Source organism: Procambarus clarkii, chromosome 70, assembly GCF_040958095.1.
Source record: "Procambarus clarkii isolate CNS0578487 chromosome 70, FALCON_Pclarkii_2.0, whole genome shotgun sequence".
Lineage (NCBI taxonomy): Eukaryota > Metazoa > Arthropoda > Malacostraca > Decapoda > Cambaridae > Procambarus > Procambarus clarkii.
This window is the reverse complement of record NC_091219.1, coordinates 28,377,851-28,400,391: the sequence shown is the minus strand read 5'-3', so window position 1 is coordinate 28,400,391 and position 22,541 is coordinate 28,377,851. Positions and strand designations below refer to the sequence as shown.

Here is a 22,541-nt window from a genome sequence, read left to right as displayed (position 1 = left end):
CTGTATACTCATGGAGTTTACCGTGCTCCTTGAGATGACAGGCTGAGGACCAAGGTTTACCTTCTGGTTGGTCAGTAAGGTATCGTAGTGGACTTTACTAATCGTATTGAACCATTCGTGCCTGGTAAACCATTATGAAAACTACTTTTGATGAGATTCAATAAAAAAAATATTTGTTTGGATGAAATTAAATAAGGAAACTTGACCCAGAACTCTGATGGCAAGATGCCGCATTGTCAATAGTGATAGTAATGTTAAACTACGTATTCCTAATGATATATATATATACCTGTGGATGCCATTTTCAGTGCTATAAAAAATGTTCTTCCTAATTACCTAACTGGTGCATTAACGCGGCATTAGTTGTGATAGAGATAATACGAACACTCAAGAGATAATACGAACAATCAAGGAGATTTTATTTATACAATAATATATGAAATACAGAGAATTAATAGCCCTCAAATTGCTAAACACAAACGTCCTTCTTGCTCGCGTACAGTCTCCATCTCTTAAGATGCTAAAGTGTCATCTCGGCTCGGCCTAACGAGGCAACCATCTCGGCTCGGCCTAACAAGGCATCCCTCTCGGCTCGGCCCGTAACAAGGCAACCCTCTCGGCTCGGCCCGTAACAAGGCAACCATTTCGGCTTGGCCCGTAACAAGGCAACTGCGACAAATACGACAATTCAGCTGAAAGTTGTGGGAATATTGACATCTGGACACAACGATAGCCCAGGCGAGCTATCGTGATAGCCACGATAGCTCCCACTCACGGAACAACAGCTGGAAACAGTCGGTGGGAGGGGAAAGGGGGGGAGGGGGTTGAGATATCGAACAGTCAGGGTGGTGGTGGCGGCGGTGACAAGCACCTGGCGAACGGTTCAGATACCTGTAAATTATCGAACACCTTGTGTGGTTGACCCTGCGTTCACTTGGGTTCTCGTTCGAGGCTCGCTGCCCCCCCCCCTCCCTCCCCCCCCCCCCTCTCTCTCTCTCTCTCTCTCTCTCTCTCTCTCTCTCTCTCTCTCTCTCTCTCTCTCTCTCTCTCTCTCTCTCTCTCTCCAGCTTCCAATCTCATGATTTACTCGAGAAAGATGAACTCATCTCATTCGGGTTACAATGATGAAGATAGTGAGTAGGGAAGATGGTCATGGTGATGAAGATAGTATATACAATGAATATTGTATATTATGAATATGTAAGATGAGCAGTGGGGGGGGGGAGGACAAAGGGGAATGATGAGAGGGGAAGGGAGGCTGAAATAGAGGGAAAGAAAGGGGGGTTAGAGGAAAGGGAGAGAGAGAGAGGGAGGGAGAGAGAGAGAGAGAGGGAGAGAGAGAGAGAGAGGGAGAGAGAGAGAGAGAGAGAGGAGAGAGAGAGGGAGGGAGGGAGAGAGAGAGGGAGGGAGAGAGAGAGAGAGAGAGAGAGAGAGAGAGAGAGAGAGAGAGAGAGAGAGAGAGAGAGAGAGAGAGAGAGAGAGAGAGAGAGAGAGAGAGAGAAAGAGAGAGAGAGGGAGGGAGGGGACTATAGGAAGATCAAGTCAGCAGGCGTTTCACCTTTGAACTGAGAATAAACGTGAACGTTACCAGTACCAAGTTACACTAAACTGTAAATAATGCTTGAGACTGTTTAAGGAAATTTAAGAACACCCAGTGTCTGAGCTAGAGTGGTACAGTGGTATCAGGTAGTGGTTACAGTGGTAGCTGGTGTTACAAGGACTCCAGCTGTGGTTCTGTGGTTACAGATATACAACTCTGGTCCGATTGGCCAAGGTAGGCATCCTTGTGCAGGCGATGAGTCACAATAACGTGGCTGAAGTATGTTGACCAGACCACACACTAGAAGGTGAAGGGACGACGACGTTTCGGTCCGTCCTGGACCAGTCTCAAGTGAATTGTAACTTCAAGGTAACCTGTCACCGGAGGCACAGCTAAACATATTAACATCAGCGGTGTATGCTAAATTATTGAATATTAGAACAACTCAGGAATGCTTTCATGACGCTACATTCCACCTATGTGAGACCTGTACTAGGCTATGCAGTGCCGGAATAGCATTCTTACCTTATGAAATACAAAAGATAAAATTTAGGTACACAAGAGGCTTGCTAAAAGACTTCTCCCGGAATAGAGAGGATTACGACAAGTGGAGAGACTATATCTCACAACGAGAGGTAGAGGGTACATGATCCAGACATACATGATGGTTATCGGTAGTGACAATGTTAACAGCTTGTTTGTAATGGTTAACAAGATAACACAAGAGCATGTATAGATAGCCTACTGAGCATTATGGTAGCACTTGAGTTAGAATGATAACAGGAGTTATTGTTAACTCAAACTGGGGAGGATGGGAGAGTTAGGAAGGCGGGGCCCAAGAGCTCAAGGTTCACATGTAGTGTGAGCACTGGTAGACAGCGCTACCAACACTCCCGCGTCGGAGTCCTTCAGTGTGAAGTGTGGCACTTGTGTGTTGTGTAGTGGTGTTCACGAGTACCTTAGTGTGGTGCTCGATCCCCCGACACCCCCGTAGCCTGCCTGTGGTAGCTGTACCTGCCCCTCACGCCTCACACCTCCCCCTCACACCTTACACTCTTAAACACCTCGAAATCAAATACATCATCTCAAGCTGTCAATAACCAGGATTCACCAATCATTTACGTGGCCACTGACGAAACCTTTACATCTTCCCATTTACATTTATCGAAATGTAACATCATCAAGATCGAAACATTTACATCACCATGGCGGCTGTGTTTACGTGTATTAAACAGCTTACAAGCTGGGAAAGGCTACGGTAGGTTGTTCACAACCCAAGATTGTTATTGTTATTAACAAGCTACAAGCGCCTCGGAGCTCGTCAACTGTTTAATGATGGTAAACAATGATGATATGATTAAGGAAAGATCTAAAGGTTTCGTAGTCGTAGTATACAAGTCGTAGTATGTCAAAGGTTATACACTCATCCAGACGTCAGACGTTTTACACTTATAGAGGTCAAGGTTTACAATCTTCTAGAGGTCAAAGGCTACAATCATCTAGAGGTCAAAGGCTCCAATCTTCTAGAGGTCAAAGGCTCCAATCTTCTAGAGGTCAAAAGCTCCAATCTTCTAGAGGTCAAAGGCTACAATCTTCTAGAGGTCAAAGGCTCCAATCTTCTAGAGGTCAAAGGCTACAATCTTCTAGAGGTCAAAGGCACCAATCTTCTAGAGGTCAAAGGTTCCAATCATCTAGAGGTCAAAGGCTCCAATCATCTAGAGGTCAAAGGCACCAATCATCTAGAGGTAAAAGGCACCAATCATCTAGAGGTCAAAGGCACCAATCTTCTAGAGGTCAAAGGCTCCAATCATCTAGAGGTCAAAGGCACCAATCATCTAGAGGTAAAAGGCACCAATCTTCTAGAGGTCAAAGGCGCCAATCTTCTAGAGGTCAAAGGCACCAATCATCTAGAGGTCAAAGGCTCCAATCATCTAGAGGTCAAAGGCACCAATCATCTAGAGGTCAAAGGCACCAATCATCTAGAGGTAAAAGGCACCAATCATCTAGAGGTCAAAGGCACCAATCTTCTAGAGGTCAAAGGCTCCAATCATCTAGAGGTCAAAGGCTCCAATCATCTAGAGGTAAAAGGCACCAATCTTCTAGAGGTCAAAGGCGCCAATCTTCTAGAGGTCAAAGGCACCAATCATCTAGAGGTCAAAGGCTCCAATCATCTAGAGGTCAAAGGCTCCAATCATCTAGAGGTCAAAGGCACCAATCATCTAGAGGTAAAAGGCACCAATCATCTAGAGGTCAAAGGCACCAATCTTCTAGAGGTCAAAGGCTCCAATCATCTAGAGGTCAAAGGCACCAATCATCTAGAGGTCAAAGGCACCAATCTTCTAGAGGTCAAAGGCTCCAATCATCTAGAGGTCAAAGGCACCAATCATCTAGAGGTAAAAGGCACCAATCTTCTAGAGGTCAAAGGCGCCAATCTTCTAGAGGTCAAAGGCACCAATCATCTAGAGGTCAAAGGCTCCAATCATCTAGAGGTCAAAGGTTAACAACATAACACTTGTTCAAGGGTTTTAACTTCCAGTTTCCCCATCATGTAAGGGGGAGGAAATCCCGGGACTCTCCTGGCTCTCTCGAAGGGCTTGGCGCTCTCTCAGGCTTGAAGTGGGTGTTCGATCGTTACTAGTGGAGGATTTCCCGCCCTTAACTGGGCTTAGGGCCTGGTCATTGTGAAGGACCATTGACACTGTTTGGACCGTTCATACTGGACTTGGACTGTTCAGACTGGACTTGGAACCTTCACACTGGACTTGGAACCTTCATACTGCTCGTGTTCCCTTCATATTAAGTATTGATTTCAAAACCTTGTCTGAAACCTGTCGAAAACTTTGACCAACAACTGTCTAAACTTGATGACAGAGTTAGACAGGCGTCGACACCAGGAGACCAAGTGTGTGTGTGCTTGTCGGTGGTCGTCCCCTGGTGTGGGTGGTCGTCCCCTGGTGTGGGTGGTCGTCCCCTGGTGTCGGTGGTCGTCCCCTGGTGTGGGTGGTCGTCCCCTGGTGTGGGTGGCCGTCCCCTGGTGTCGGTGGTCGTCCCCTGGTGTGGGTGGTCGTCCCCTGGTGTGGGTGGTCGTCCCCTGGTGTGGGTGGTCGTGTGGAGGATCTCGAAAAGCTCCCAAAACATCGCTCTCACACTTCGCCAAGTGCACGCCCTCTCTCCTCTCTTCCCGCGTCAGTACACTGCCGACCGAACAGTCGTTATCAGCGGGGCCAGCCGCTGGATCACGGACCGAGGACAGAGATCATTACCAACATCGAGGAAGATATCGCCCCGCCATGAAGATATCCTTCACCACCTTAGTCGCGGCCACCCAGGCTGCCACACATGGTCTCCACTGCTTCGACATCAGGATTCCACCCTTCCAAGTGAAGAAGGAACGATTCCTCGAGCTCCAATAGTGCTTTGGGTGTTGCGATTAGTTCCACCTCGCCAACAAGTGTCAGTACCCCGTCCAGAAGTCAAGTCTTTGCGCCCAGGATCATCATGACCCCATCTGCAAGTCAAAAAAACCATTGCTGCGCGCTCTGCAGCGGTGATCACCCTGCAACTTCCCACCGCTGCCCTCGCAGACAGGAAATAATTAGGATCCAGACTGAATCCAATACAGCCAAACCTTCTACTTCCTCCGCCGGAACCACCGATACCAACCCCAGCACCTCGGCTCCCACCAGCCTACCAGAAGACCTCCCAGTCCTGCCAAACAGTGGCTTCCCCCAACAGCTCGTCCGGTGACAGGAATGTTGTTGTTGTTATAGATTCAGCTACTGGGAACAAGTTCCAAGTAGCACGGGCTATGGTGAGCCCGTAGTGGACTTACCTGGCACAGGAGCGGGACAGGAGAGAACATACTGGATTCATACAACAGGGAGGTCAGGTACTTACAAATAGGTGAGGGGTGAGAAGTAAAGGTAAGAGGCATAGATCAGCAACCTATACCTACAAATATTACCCATACACAGCCCCGTTCCTGTGCCAGGTAAGTCCACTACGGGCTCACCATAGCCCGTGCTACTTGGAACTTTTGTTCTGAGTAACTGATTCTAAAACAAGTACAAATATTAGTCGGGGAGGTAGTGGGCATGGCATTTTGTCACTGCCCAGAACGCCACGTTTAATTTCAAGTTTGTTTACCACTTTTGCGGTGCAGAAATCAGTTTCCCCTCCAAACTATAGTTTCTCGGAGTGTTCTCACTCACTGTACGACATTCATAACTTCCTATTCCAAGTCAAATGGATATTTTTCAGTCCGTCTGTGAGAAGGTCTGTTTCATTTTGCAGCATATCAGAGTTCTCTCTCTGTTGTCGCTCTCTTTCATTAGTTTTACATCAACAAACTTTGATATGAAGCCAATTTCCTGCGGGGTCGTTACTTGTTTGCTTGTGTATGTATGTTTGTGTGTGTGGTCATGTGTGTGTGTGTGTGTGTTTGAGCACTTTGGTGTATGTATGCAGGTGCGTGCGTGCGTGCGCGTGTATGGTCTTGTATGGGCTCCCTCATTAATTTGAACGAAGCTCTGTTATAAAATGTTGAGGTTTTTCCCGTCTTTGATGAGTCCTCAAAGAGTCCGGTTAAGGGACAGACAGACAGACAGACACTAATATCATATAGCAACACGGGGTGACTTTTCCTCATCAACTCTACAGAGGGACTAAACAATTGCTTCACCCCCTCCCCCCCCCCCGTCCCATATTTCATGCTCAACCATAGCCTAGTCATCGTGGTATTGCCATTGCAAAACTGCTATCAACTTGCAGGTGATTAATTAAATAAACTTTTTTGTCTCCCAGGTACGTAATTGTAGTGAAGCATGAGACACCGCGGAGCGACGCGAGGATGGTGAGTGTGTTAATATGACTCTTTATACGGGGTCTACTGTCCAAGTCTGTCTTTCTTACACGGAGGCTACAACTTTCAGGTCTTTGTGAATTTGTTAAGTCGGTGAGATTTTCATCAGATATTTAAGTATTCTCTTTGTCACTGCTAATGAAACACCTATATCAATTTCTTCTTCTGGTCTACTACAGGTTGTCACTATGGGCTCACCATAGCCCGTGCTACTTGGAACTTTTTGTTCCAGGTAGCGAATCTTAGACAACAACAACATGCAGGTTGTCTTTGCAAGCATATCAACAGTGTCATGCCTTGAGATGCCAACATGTGATGGTATCCATAGGAATTGAAGTTCAAATCTGTTTTCTTTAGCAGCTAAAACATTCATTCGAATATCACTGACTATTTTCTGGGTGTCACTACTATGTGCGTTCAATGCCAGGAGTGCACTCTGCGAGTCACAGTATATAAGTCCACTGCCTTTGTCTTTTAACAATTCAGTGGCAAGGTATATGCCTGCAAGTTCGGTTTGAGTTGTACTTGCCCAGTCATTGACGCGCTTCAATGCTGTATGTACGAGAGAAGATTGTTCAAATATGTTACATGTACATCCGGTACATCGTCCACCTTCTTCTACAGAGCCGTCGGTATAGCACTGATACACATCGTTACCCATACTCTGAGTACTCTCAGTGATGCTGTACAGTGTAAACTGTTGTAATAGTGTAGAGTGTACACTGTCTTGGGAGCATTTACGAATTCAACTGACAGATCCCAGTTATTCCTTGGACGAATTGGTTGATGAATCGTTAATTGAATTGGGTACATATTTAATATTTTGATGGGAGGTGACAGGGGGGGGGGGGCTGGAGATCAACAGGGAGGGACGTACATCAATTGGAATGTGGGCCACAAGAAATAACAGGTTGCTTGATCATGTATGTCATCTTTAGCCTTTCACTTATAGGTCGTATTTGTAACGGAATCGACCAAACCGTTACATATGCGATGTACTAGTATCGACCGTTAAGTGAGTTGCTTCTGTTTGTACGTTTCTGTTAAGTTGAGATGTACATGTACACTTGTACATTATTGAGGTATATCTGTAGTACAAGTACAGTTGTACCACAGGTGTCCCTTAGTACATAAACACTTGTACTTCAGCTGTACCTCAATGGTGCATATGCACATTTGTACTACAAGTGTACGCCAGTGGTTGTACATGTACACAAGGGGAAGACTCGGCCGACACAACATGAGAGCACAAATAGTAATCAAGTGGTGACAGTTTCTATTCCTGGGCCGCGGGTGACAGGCAGACAGACGCGCCAACTGACAGGTGACATCGGTCGCGAATTTCATGAGATCGTTGGCGGACGGGTATTTGAGGCAGGTGGGAGGGAAGGAAGAGGGTGATAGGTGGGAGGGGAGAGCGTGACAGGTGGGAGAGAAAGGGTGACAGTTGAGAATGAAAGAGGACAGGAGGGAGGAAGGAGTCACTTGGGAAGGAAAAGGCTAATAGGAGAGAGAGAGAGAGAGGGACATGGGATGGGTGACAGGTGGGAGGGAAGGAAGATGGGAAATTAGTGGGAAGGTGGGTGAGAAATGGGAGAGTCAGGAAGGGACAGAAAGAGGAGAGGACAGAGGTCTCCTGGGGTTTAGACAGGAGCCAAGAAGGCATTACAAGAGAGTGCTGGGACAGGAGAGACCCCCCCTTCCCCCACATGGACGGAAGAGACAGATGAAGGAACAGAAACAGACTCACCGTCGTGCTGGAAGCAGTTTCTATTGTTGATTTTGACTTGCATCTTCATTCAAGATCAATGTTACTCCCTTTCAATAAGTTTCCCACACGCTAAACTCTCACATATTTACGCACTAAACTCAGACATATTTACACGCTAAACTCTCACATATTTACACGCTAAACTCACACATATTTACACGCTAAACTCGCACATATTTACACGCTAAACTCACACATATTTACACGCTAAACTCACACATATTTACACGCTAAACTCGCACATATTTACACGCTAAACTCACACATATTTACACACTAAACTCTCACATATTTACACGCTAAACACCGGATTTACAAAGTCTTGAGAAAGTTCAAGCCTTTCCGAAAACTTGACTTGTGACAATCTAAGAACCACTCACTTGTAATACTCAAAATAGCGGCAGAACTCCACACATATAATGACTAGCATTCACCAAGCATTTACAAGTTCCCACTTACGGAACCTCTACATCTTTCGTAAATGATGGCGTCTTAATTTCCACTGAGTGTGAGCCATAAAGTATACCCTAGAGCACTGATTCGAACCTTCAACACGGCTCCTGTGGATTTGGATCATTGATATATCACGATAATGGGATTTATCCGTGAAACAATAATAACCTTGTGGATCAGGGCACCAATACTGAGTCGAGGGATCAAAATTCAAGTCATAACTTCCTCACATCACAGAAAAAAATCAAAATTTAACGCTTAGCCAGAGGGAAAAAATACGGGATTTTCCTTTCCCGCGAAAATGTTTGGTTAACCCTCGTTATTCTCGGTTTGTTTTCTTTACCCATTTTCTATTTTTTTTTTTAGGGGGAGTTCTGGTTTTCTTATCCGTTTTCTGTTTGTTATTTCTGTTTCTTGTGCTCACACCCGTTCTCTATTTGTACTTTTGTGCCTGTCTTCTGGTTAAAGTTGTGTTATATGTTGTGTGTGACGGAGGTGACGGGAGAGCTGTGGGAGGCCACTGACGGCTGTACTGCCATTGTTATCCTGGAGCTGCGTGCTGGTGTTGCCTCAGTACTCCACCACCACACATACCTACTTCCTCGGGCTCGCCTTAGCCCGTGCTACATGGAACACTTTGTTCCAAGTAGCAAATCTTAAGCAACAACAACAACCACACTGGAGAAATGGAACCAAAAAAATAAGAAATCTATTTTTAAGTTGGTTTCTTTATTGTATTTTTATTAGGTATTGTATCTCAGCGAAGAAGTTGAATATTTATATATTTTATTATTTTTTTATGTATCCTCTTTACATTAAATTATATAATAAGTTAATATAATAAATCGTCGTTTATGATAGCCAGGTGGACCACAACAACCCGGAGGCCTGGTTAGTGACCGGGCCTCCAGGACATATTGCTCCACGGAGGGGGGGGGGGTCCTAAGGTAACCTCAAGGCTAGCGAGTGCTGTACCTCTTAGGTTTCATCGGGAGTGTCTACATATGGGGCAGAGGTTCGAGACAACTTCATATAAAGTATATATAAAAAGACACCTTAATAAAATAATTCCATTAAACGAACGAAAATTCCAAAGGAGCGGGGCAGTGCTCGATCCCGCAAGCCCCTCTAGGGGAGTACACACACCCTCAACGCCCCCCCCCCCCCACTGTAAAAGAACAAAATGAAACTAGAAAAGTGAAGAGATGAGCTCCGAGGCTCCGAGGCAGAGCGTGAACACCTGGTGGAGCTCCACCTGCTCTACCCGGAGGGAACAAGGTACATGGTAATATTCACAGCATTAAGAGGCATTTAGAGAAGAGAGAGGACAAGTTCGAGACACGAACGGATGCCTCAAGAGGCAACTACAGACCCAAATGAGTCTGGAAATGCCTATAGAAGCTTGCTGGAAAGGCGGGGCTTGGGAGCTAATACTGGACCATGTAGCCTCATCTAGGAGAGAGTACACACACACACACACACACACACACACACACACACACACACACACACACACACACACACACACACACACACACACACACACACACACACACACACACACACACACACACGTACCTTCAATGCTAGCATGTTACCCTTAAGTCTGCCCCCTCTCCCCCCCTTGCCTAGACCCCCCACCCCCACCCTATCCTCGTCCCCCCCTCCCCATCCCAGCGCGCCCGGGCGCACGCACACACGCACATCGATCTAGGTACACAGGAGGAAAGAAGTTGGAGTGGCAATATTGGAGGAGAGGGTGGTGGTGTTGTGTTGTGGCTCCGCGCCCTGTCATTCTCCCTTTAAGGCAACCCCCGTCCTCTCCCGCCGCTCTCAAATGAACTGTCTCTTACCCTCTTGCCTTCTTCCTTGCCTACCACCCTACCTACCGGCTCCCTGCCCCTCTGGTTGCCGCCTCTCTACCTCTAATATCATTAACCCTGCCTACCTATTGCACTTACTGCTGTGTGTCCTACCTACGCCACTTACCCACTACCTACCTCCCTCCCTTCTTCACTACCCTTCTGCCTTCCTCTGCCCCAACTTCACCTTACCCTAAATATACGAAAGTTGATGATTTGAAAGAAATATTAAACCTTAGAATTTTAGCACCATCCTTAGGGCAATCCCTAGCATATCCCTAGGACACCCCTTGGACAATCCCTAGCATATCCTTAGGACACCCCTTGGACAATCCCTAGCATATCCTTAGGACACCCCTTGGACAATCCCTAGCATATCCTTAGGACACCCCTTGGACAATCCCTAGCATATCCTTAGGACACCCCTTGGACAATCCCTAGGACATCCCTAGGACAATCCCTAGCATCATCCTTAGCACCATGTCTAGCATCCTTCCTAGGACCCCTCCTAGCACCATCCTTAGCGCCATTCTTAAGGATGTGACGTTTCCAAGATCATAAACTGTTTAATAAATGTAAACAAAGCCACCATTGTTGTTTAAAGATATACAGGTTTCGTACGCGTAAATGCTTGGTAAATCTTGACTATAGAATATATATTATACTGGTGAAGTTCGACGTCCTAAGTACTAATATTAAGGGAGTGGGTAGCACAAGATACAGTGTGAGTATCAAGCGCAGGGTCGGGAAACTATGAGAATGTAATTAGGTAGTTTTTTGGTTATACTTTTGAATATACCAAAGGTTGGATAGCTTTTTTAATTCATTAGGAAGTATGCTCCGTACACTGGGTCCTTTTATCCTAGAGGGAAATGAACAGGAAATGTTCATTTACATCAAAATACAATTACAAAATACAAATACAAATATTTAGTCAGGTAAAGTACATACATACAAGGTAAGATACAAAAGTTGATGGATTTATAGATAGAGCTGATACATACAATACAGTACATAATCCATCCTAATCTGTAGGATTATTCTGTATACATCTGTAGAAATAGCCTAAGCTACTCTATCCCTTTGAGATGTATTTCTTTCTTGTCTCAATAAGCATACTTGTAGGATTATTATCCTGATTTAAATGGATATTTCTTATCCACTGAAAATATAAATAATTAATAATAATAATTTGTTGTGTTGGGGGACAGGAAGTCAGGTTATATATAAAGTATATGATAGGCTTATGCTTAGGTTTATATTCTAAATTAAGCAACTGACATGTGGAAGAGCTTTAGTGGCATAACTGATATGTTTAGCCTGCACACCGCCCCTGATCCAGGGGGCAGCAGCGGTGCAAAGGTTAAAATCTCCTATTAAATTTTTAGTTTTGACTAAATTACTTGTTCTGCTGCTGCTACACTCTGTCCCAGTTTGGAAGTGATGTATATATGGGTATGCATAAATTATCATTATTTACTTCCTGTAACATCTTAACGATCTAATAAGATCGTTTAAGTTCCTGTACAACGGTTACCGTTTTCTGTAACGCTTTACCATTCTCTACATGGTTGAATCCCTAACTTAAAAAGAATTTTTGTGCTGGGCAATAATTTTTTGTTTTTTTGTTTTTTTTTGAGATATATACAAGAGTTGTTACATTCTTGTACAGCCACTAGTACGCGTAGCGTTTCGGGCAAGTCCTTAATCCTATGGTCCCTGGAATACGATCCCCTAGCCGCGAAGAATCGTTTTTTCATCCAAGTACACATTTTACTGTTGCGTTAAACAGAGGCTACAGTTAAGGAATTGCGCCCAGTAAATCCTCCCTGGCCAGGATACGAACCCATGACATAGCGCTCGCGGAACGCCAGGCGAGTGTCTTATCACTACACCACGGAGACTGCCTAAGAATTCACATAGTAATAATACTTTTTTCGTGTTGGGGGGACAAGCAGCCAGTATATACATACAGTACATGTTAGGCTTATATGGAGTTTCCCTCCCCCCAGGGTCGAATTATTGAACCTCCCAAGGATGCAACAACCACAACAGGCTATAAATTGCTCGTTTACTTATTTACTGGGTACTTATTTACTGCTAGGGGGGACAGGGGCATTAGGTGATAGAACAACCTGTCCTCTTAAAAAGAACGTCGCTTTTGGCCGTTTGCCCGTATGGCCGAATTTGGACGTAATTTGAAATTGAAAAAAATATGAAAATAAATTTGGGATTTTTTTTTTCAACAACAGTAAGTTAAGGGTCCTCTGATAGGTTAGGTGGGCAGGAAATTCTCATAAAGTTTCAAAACGTTATGAAAAACGTTAATTTAAAGTGTCCTGTTATAACCTCTGCGCGTACTCCGGACGACTCAAATAGAAAACGGAACAGAACGTCACTTTTGTGAGTGGATTTCATTTCAAATTACGTCCAAATTTGGCCATAGTGCGCATACCAGCCAAAAGTGACGTTCTTTTTAAGAGGACGGGTTGGATAGAAAACGCGCCCAACCATTTCTGTGCCGCCCGGGATTCGAACCCGGAAATCCAGATTGTGACTCAGAACGAACCCAACTCTTGTATATATATATATACAAGAGTTCTTACATACTTGTACAGCCACTAGCACGCAAAGCCTTTCGGGCAGGTCCTTAATCCTAATTTTCCCTGGAATACTACCCGCCAAATCGTTTAACAACCAGGTACCGATTCACTGCTGGGTGAACAGAGGCTACAGTTTAAGGATAGGCGCCCAGTCATTCCTTCCCGATCAGGATACGAACCCAGGCCAAAGCGCTCGGGAAGAGCCGGGCGAGTGTGTTACCACTGCACTACGAGGGCAGTTACACGAGTATTTATGAACCTCGACATCTTTTCTCAATCTTTGGCGGCTTTGTTTACATAAATATTTTTTTCTTTAATAATAATAATACAATATGTACAAATAAAAGAAAGTCCCGTACCGTCTTGAATTCAAACGTAAATCAATACAATGTAAACACACAAAAAGTAGTTGAATAATCGACATAAATAATGGAAAATTATCCCCAAGACATGCATCAAGGATAATTAAAGACCTCACACAAATAATGTAAATATCCGCGAACGTATCCAACATATGTACAAGCCCACACACAGTACCCCAACATACAGGGGGTAATATGAACAACATGCAGTAGGAACATGACCACATGAACCAATCCACAAGGGCCGTGACGAGGATTCGAACCTACGTCGAACATGACCACATCACAACACAAAACCTCGACCACCACAAAGGGCCACTGTCCCAACACACGGCCAACATACATATGTAACTCATGAACAAGAGAAGACAGTAGAACATATACACACACATGGACATGGATACATTATCACACAACCATTCATACTGATTCATACACACTGTTCACATGATTTCTCACACAACGAGTAAAACCAAATTTAATGGGAGATCTTTTAACAAGGCCACTAGTATTGGGGGCCCTCGACGAAATTTAGGTAAATAAATTAACAATAATACTAAATAAATTCCTCACCAGAAAGAGTTCATACAACGTGTAGTAAATATCGTTGTATCTGTCGTACCTGGCTGGAGTTATTGTTGTACCGGATGGATGCTCGCTTGACTGATTATTGTTTTGGTGACTGGCAGATCAGCTGTGACTCACGTGTGAAAAGGTTGGTGTAATGTACTCTCTTATTTTCTGTTTGTTTAGTTGATATGCAGTTTGCTTATTGTTATAGTAAATAGAAAGTGCTTAAACTGTGTATATATGTACAATAGTATATATTATAAGGCTTGGTATTATTGCAGGATGTAACTGTACTGTAATTATTTGATCAATGAAGCCACAAATCTGGCAATGTTTACCTCAACCACCAAATTTAATTGGGGGCCCTTTGACAAGCCGCCGGTTTCCTGTCCTCGTCGAGGCCACTAGTGTTGGTGACGCCCAGGTAAATTCAGGCAAATAAATTAACAATAACACTCCAGAAACTCCTCACCAGGAAGAGCCCATACAACGTACATGAAATGAAAATTAGAAGACGACGGTAATTATAGGCGACCTTTGGTCCTAAGGTGACCTTTGACCTCTCCCCCATGTTGATCTCTCCATGTCTTGAACATGTCAAAAATTGACTGTAAACCAGATTATTTTACCTAAAGATGCGAAAGATCCGCCTGTCACGAGTCATTAGCAAATTGCTGGGTTCTATCGTTATTACCTTATGTAGCAAGGACTATTTGTTAATGTATCTGGATCACTTACCTTGTTGTTAAGCCAAAACTTAAGGACAAAGTACGACTACGCAAGATATTTTAAAGTATGCCCCTATATTTACTCCGTTCTCTGTTACCTGAAGAAAATGATTTACTATAGAAAACTGGCGTTCATTCATGGCTACTCGAGATTTTTTACAACAATAACAATAATGAACAACAACAGTGTAATAAGAATAACAGTGATAATAACAACAACAATAACAACATAACATAATAATATAAGTAATAATAATTAGTTTAATCTGGAAAAACTCCACTTTAGGTAACTACAACCCCCCCCCCCCCCTCTCTCTCTCTCTCTCTCTCTCTCTCTCTCTCTCTCTCTCTCTCTCTCTCTCTCTCTCTCTTCTCTTCTCTTCTCTTCTCTCTTCTCTTCTCTCTTCTCTCTCTTCTCTCTCTCTCTCTCTCTCTTTCTCTTTTCAAAGAGAAATAGTTACGTTCTGTTTACCAAGTGTCGGCCAACACACACACACAGCACACACACTCAAAGTGTTACATGACCAAGAGTACTGGGAAGACGGGACACCACGAGCATAGCTCTTATCCTGTAACTACACTTAGGTCATTACACACACACAGTGTACACGACTACAGTAACTAGTGTACACAGTCGTTACGGTGATGGAGGCTGTCACCTCGCACTGTACTTACCTTGAGGTTACCTTGAGGTGCTTCCAGGGGCTTAGTGTCCCCGCGGCCCGGTCGTCGACCAGGCCTCCTGGTTGCTGGACTGATCAACCAGGCTGTTAGACGCGGCTGCTCGCAGCCTGACGTATGAGTCACAGCCTGGTTAGTTTGAGTTACTTACCTTTAAATGTATACACAGTAGAAAGGAAATCAAATCCAGTGAGTCTTGTGATATTGCATTAGGCGACTGATAGTTGAAGAGGCAGAGCCCAGGAGCTGGACTTTTAGTCCCGTTAGCCTAACGTACGAACCCAAGCAACCCTCCTAACCTAGTGAGTCCGATGCATAGAAAACGTCGATAATGGTAAACTGTTACATATAATAATAGGTTGAATTTGTAACGTTGTTCCCATAACGTACAACACGCAGCCTACTAGTTAAGTATTGGCCCGGGGGGGGGGTGGGGAGGGGAAGTTGGCACGCAACACGAGGTAAATTGGTCCTTATGACCATGTTGCGTTATGGTCGATTTTACATTTTTTATTTATTTTTTTATTATTTTATTTTTGTACATATAATTAGAGACTACTTTCGCCGTGACCTTCAATGTACTTGTTGCCAAACTGTTGTTTACCTCTGTGGCTGCCTGGAGTGGGCAGCGTCTTGTAGCTACGGAGTAATGTATATAATGATTTAATGTATAATTGTATTCCTGGTAACTGCTTGTTGCATTGTGAGAGATGTTTTACTCGGGCCGCGAGGGGGGGGGGGGCTGGTGTTGCCGGGTCCTCATCATCTTGTTGGGCCGGTATTGTATTTTTTTGGGCCGTCGGAGGCGGCTAGTTTATTGTGCACCCCATACTCATCCTGTGAGCGGTAGCGCAAAAAGCATTACAGAGGGCATAAAAGTTCTTTATCAGGCCTCAATGGAGGTTATTACATAAACAATTTCATCTGTCCTTGTTGACCAGACCACACACTAGAAGTTGAAGGGACGACGACGTTTCGGTCCGTCCTGGACCATTCTCAGCTTCTAGTGTGTGGTCTGGTCAACATACTTCAGCCACATTATTGTGACTCATCGTCTTCTTCTGTCCTTCACACCTTATGATTACAGTGTCAGATGTGTCCTCTTCTGCTTTTCCTCAGTCTGAGGCCACTTTGTCTATTATCCACGTAGTCTCCTTATATCTTGTATGTTGTGATCATATACCCTGTGGTCCTTCTGTTCTCTTGGGTACTGATATTTTGCTACATTAATCTATCTTCGTAGCTTGACCCTCTTAGCTCTGGCACCAGTTTTGTTGCAAACATTTGTACTGTTTCAGTTTTTTCTCTATGCTTCTTACGGTGCGGATTCCATGCCGGTGCTGCATATTCGAGTATTGGTTTAACAAATGTTGTGTAGATTGCCTTGGAGGAGTCCCGATTTAGGTTTCTAAACGATTTTAGAATGTTCTTATATTCGCCAGCATCGCATATGCTGCTGATGTTATTCTGTTTATGTGTGCCTCTGGTGTTCGTGTTAGAGCTATATCCACTCCTAGTCTTTCTTTCCGATTCCTGTAGCTGCCTTCCTCTTATGGTGCAGATGCCTTCTGGTCTCCTCGTTCTCGTTCTCATCTTCATTACCTTACACTTGTTGGGATTGAATTCCAGCAACCATTTGTTTGACGACTTCTGGAGTTCGTCAAGGTCTTCCTGTAACATTCCGCAGTCCTCCTCTGGTTCATCAGCTTGGCATCATCTGCAAACATTGACATGTCTGAGCTCACTCCCTCGGGTTGGTTGCTCACATAAATTAGGAACAACAGCGGTCCCAGGAGAGAGCCTTGTGGGACCCCACTTGTTACATTCCTCCAGCTTGAAGCTTCTCTGTCAGTGACCGCTTTCGGGTACTTCCCTTACCCAGCTGGGATAACTGGGTACTTCCCAGTTATCCCAGCCTGCCCCTCCACCTTGTCCCAGCCCGTGCTGGTCAGTGTTCCCAGCCTCAAGAAACCTTCCTGAGTACTGAGTTCTTCCCTGAGAGGAAAATGGTTAATGTGGTGGCAGTGTACGAGAAAGGAGGAAGACAGGAACCGTTAAACTACAGATCTGTATCACTAACAAGTCTCTTTAGGAGGCCTGGTCGACGACCGGGCCGCGGGGACACTAAGCCCCGGAAGCACCTCAAGGTAACCTCCTGCAAGTTGCTGGACATTAATCCGAAGCAGAATAGTAGAACAATTAGAACAGAAAATGTTTGTCTCAAGGCACGGATTTAATATAAGAAAATCCTGCTTTACAAGCTTGCTGGAGTTCTACAACAAAATAGCATAAAATCAAATAACAGAGGGATGGGCAGACTGCATATTCCATAACTGTCAGAAGGCATTTGATACAGTCCCACAGGAAAGACTCCTACTCAAGCTAGAGAAACAGGCTGGTGTATCTAGAAGAGTCCTCAGGTGGGTGAGAGAGTTCCTCCCAGGAAGGAAGCAAAGGGGGCCTGACATCTGAGTGGACAGCGCTTCGGATTCGTAGTCCTGAAGTTCCGGGTTCGACCCCCGGCGCAGGCGGAAACAAATGGGCAAACGTTTCTTTTTCCCTGATGCCCTTGTTCACCCTGCAATAAATAGGAACCTGGGAGTTAAACAGCTGCTACAGGCTGCTTCCTGGAGGGTGTGTACCAAAAAGGAGGTCGAGAACCGGGCCGCGGGGACGCTAAGCCTCGAAGTCACCTCAAGATAACCCTGCAAGAACACCTATGAGAGTACATGAGTAGAACATAAGAGTTCTTCAAGAAAGTTTCCTTAAAGGCAGAAAATAAGTCATCCGTCCAGGCCCGCACCCTTCCCAAATATAGCACAAAATTCCTGCTGGGCCGAATATTATGGAGTCATTACTCACACAGTGGGAGGTGGCGGGTGTGTGCTGGTGTGGTCACGTGTGTGCTGGCGGCGTCTTGAGATGGTAACAGTGCTGGCGGCGGTGTAGCCAACACACAGTGGTAGCCTCCTCCTCCCTTACTTCATAATATATCTTCATTGTCCGTGAAAATGTCAATCTTATAACCCGCTAACCTCCCACCCTTTTCATGTGTACTTTATTTGTTAATCCACGAGTCCTTTCTTTGTGTGGGATGTATGGGGGGGAGGTGTGTGTGTGTAGGGTGTGGGGAAGGTGTGTGTGAAGGGTGTGTAGGGTGTGGGGGAAGGTGTGTGTAGGGTGCAGGGGAGGTGGGTGTGGGGGAGGCGAGCGGGCAAATGCCTCTGCCTCTCTCCACGGACCAGAAGCGTCATTTGAAGTTGGGCCGGCTGGCTGCCTGGTAGCAATGGAACCCTTTTTGTTATGTTATTTATCGATTTATAACTTATTGTCAGGTGTACATCATCATTTAGGTGTTGTTGTTCGGATATATGCAGTGTAATTCTTGAATATGTGCAGCTCTGGTTCACTGTATACAGAGTAATGTCATAATTGTAAATTACGACCGGGCAATTTTAGTTCTTCAGGACGTAACCCCGGGCCACTTCGAACAATGCCACTTCCCGAGTCTCTTGCCCTGCTCCGCCAATAAGAACTCCATCATTAGTAAAGCTAACCCCGAGTGGAAGAGGAGTAGCGAATCACAGATGGGGGCTGTGTGGCTCGTGAGTTTTCATTGGCTAGGACTCTGCATCCTCCGAGGCCCCGGCAGATGCTTCTCACGCATGGCGCCTCCTGGCGATTTCAAACAGTTCGCTCTGTAGTGTCGTGCGGGGAGGGTGTGCGAGGGTGGTGCTCCGGGGTGTGTTGACTGCGTGTCTTCTCCGTACCCTTTGACACCTTAATTCTTGGAAATAAAACCAACTCTCATTTGAATCCCGCCGTTTGTAGTGTAATATATATTATAAGATGCTAAACACGCGACCAGAGAGTGGTGGTAACTGTGACATAGAGGCTAGGCGTGTTTGTTATTGTTTTTTCCAATGTAAACAAACTGGGGGAAGGTACTCTGTTCAAACTTGTAAAGAAATTTGTTTTAACTAAAACCTTTTAGGCATAAAAGAAGCTTAGGCCTAAATAAAGAATGGTGGAGATGTATTAGTGAAATACAATATCGAGGCAAATATATATATATATATATATATATATATATATATATATATATATATATATATATATATATATATATATATATATATATATATATAATATATATATTAAATGAGCTTAATTTTAATGAGAAGACATTTGTGAAAGTTCTATACTTAAATTACATCAATTTATCATTATCAATGTCATTATATGTTGGTCAGTGTCATTATGTTCATTGTCATTATTGTGGAATTCTTGACTCTTTGTGTTGTGGGGTTCTTGGATCATTATCAGTGTTGTGTTGTGGGGTTCTTGGATCATTATCAATGCTGTGTTGTGGGGTTCTTGGATCAGTCTAGCTTGTTCTATATATGTATCTTGTAACTAGGCTCACGTGTGGGTAGGATAAGCTACCGCATCTGTAGGTACTGTCTAATCAATTGAGTGCTATTTAAAGATAAATTTGTGACAGAAATATGGAGTTTTAAATACTGAATACATTCAGGTGAATAACCCGATGAGGTATCGGGTATTCATACTCTACTGCAGTTTGTGACAGACTTACATGTGCCCGTGTTAGTGTCAGTGGCCTGACAGACGCCCTGATAAGAATATGAAGCAAAGTGAAGTTAAGAATGAAGGAACACAGCCTAGTAGACAGGACGTGATCTGAGTCCCTCAGGCGGAACCACCCTGGGGAATTGTTTTCCTTCCAAGGTGTGAGGGGGCAATAAAAATCTGTTCCCACAGGCAACGTCGGTCTGTTTAATAATTGTGTGTTGGGTGGCTGGAAGGGGACTTGTGGAGGGAGGGAAGGGGGAGTTAGGATGCGATAGTGGGGGGTGAATTTCCGGAAATATGAGGCTGCTTCCTCTGATTACCTATAAAGCAACAGGAAAGTGTTCTGCACCTCTAGTAGTCTTGTTATGAAGCTCTTGGGTCATCGTCTGTGTAAAACTTGCTAATTTCAACTCCGCTTGGTATCATACCTTGCGGTTACCTTACCTTGCGGGTACCATGACCTCAGTATGGAAACTACGCTCGTAGGACCACTTCTTCTGACGCCAGCCAGTCGAACTCAAGCAAACAAAGGCAAATCTTAAGGAAAAAAAAAGCCCTGTACATTTTATACAAAGTCTGTAGAAGTTCAAGTTCAAGTATGTTTATTGAGACAAGAAAAAATACATCTCAAAGGGATAGAGTAGCTTAGGCTATTTCTACCCCCCTGAAAGTCCTGTAAGTCTGTACAGCTGTTACAGGATCTTGTCTCTTGAAACGACTTAGAGGAGAGATTCAGGTGATGCCAAATCTGCCATCAGCTGAATCTGTTGTGTGACGCATTCACTCACACAACGGAGGATCGTGAGTTCGATTCCCGCGCCAGGACAACGTTCGGGTTTTGTTTCCTTTCACCTGATGCATCTGGGTTGCATCCTGGGGATAGTCAGTAATTGTCCTAGAAGATGTTATAGAGAAAAATAAATCATTAGTCATTACAATTAGACAGCCGGCGGTTGGAAAGGCTAACAGGTCTATCCTGCAGGCACAACTAGGTGAACACACACACTGTGGGGGTTCGACTCAAGTCATGCTACAAGACGTCAGTTAATGTATAAGATGAGTGATGGAGAAATACTAGAGCAAGTCAACCAAACTCCGACCTAACTTGACTGACATGAGTGTCACCTGTCATTGATACGAGTGATTTGTCTGGAAATATTGAAAACGATTTATGCTCCAAGGATGATAAAGGTGAAAGAATAACATATGAATGGCCGCTCTCTGATACCAGGCTCTGATGAAGGCGTTTATGTACAACTCATTTGCATATTTATATAATGTGCAGTGAGAAGACTATACGGAATAGCTCTCTCCTAGTTTACTTGTTAAGAACAAGCCTAGGGCGGCATGTAGAACTGACGGGCGCCTGTGATAGCCTAGCAGTTCTCTTGGACGATTTAATTGACTAATTTTGGACATATTTTGAAGTTTATATTTTGTGTTATAGGCTACTCCAGCGTGCATTCAGACTTTTTGAATAGTAACAGCAGTGATTCTCTTCATCATTGGATGGCACGTTTCTAAATGTGATTATTGAAATCTCTTTTCCTTTTCCCCATTCATCATCCCTTTTAGGCTACTTCACTCAACAACTTCCAAGGGGTCTTCCATTCACTATAGATCTGGTGTATCTATTCACCTATAATATTTATGAACAAACTACTAGCAAATATACATTGTTAACTATTATTACAACTAGGACTACACCCCACGATTACTATATAACATTGGTCCGAGTTATAAGAGATACTAATATAAGTCCTGCTTCTGCTACATTTTAACACAAGACTAAATTTGTTTTTACCATGGGCCAGACGGGGAGTGGCGTCTAGCACCTTCATAAGTCCTTGTAATAATTCACGTCCTTATTTATTACACGTACAAGCTCGTCCATCCAGTTCCTCTATCTAGACCGACTTGTTAAGGATTACGGGGCATGAGCTACGCCTTGCAAGGGTCGTTTGGAACGTCTCCAAGGGTCATACTGCTCGCTGCAATCTTTCAAACTATAGTTTAGATGTAATTGTGATAGTTGTACGCCTGGCCTGGATCAAGCGGTCAAATTGTTGCTTGCAGTTGTTGCTCGGGTTGCAGTGTGGCCCACAACCCCACATTACAACCCGAGTGATTCACCATTTCCTGACTGGTTACAATCCGGAAACCTCTTGCTAGGATTATATTGGGCGAGAGCAGTTGCATTAGTGTATAGCTGATTGAATAGTTCCAATAGGCCTATGATGAAAGCAGTGCCAAGCCTTAATTGCACATTTCGCTCATAGCCTAATTACATGCCCATCATCTGAATATATAATTACCATTTTAATGATGTAATGACCAAGTAACATTAGAAGAAATTCACCGATTTTGTTGTAAGAGGCCGCATAACTACGTTTACCCAGCCTGAACCCCTTATGTGAACAGACTAGCCTGCCTTTATGTCCAAGTTGCCCCTCTACACGTGTTGGAACTCAGTCCCCACTTCTCATACCCATTATATATATATATATATATATATAT

General features: G+C 44.3%; 1 protein-coding gene across 6 annotated transcripts in view; it reads left to right on the top strand.

Moving 5' to 3' along the window:
- The window catches only part of LOC123775347 (SLIT-ROBO Rho GTPase-activating protein 1), a 301,727-nt gene that overhangs the window by 78,322 nt on the left and 200,864 nt on the right, over positions 1-22,541 (top strand). Inside the window, exon 1 of one of the 6 annotated variants that reach the window (XM_045770462.2) lies at positions 19,142-19,173. The exons of the other annotated variants lie outside the window; for them this stretch is intronic. The gene's annotated coding sequence lies outside the window, so the exon portion shown is untranslated. Of the gene's footprint in view, positions 1-19,141; positions 19,174-22,541 lie in introns of those variants that run through there. 6 annotated transcript variants of the gene reach the window in all.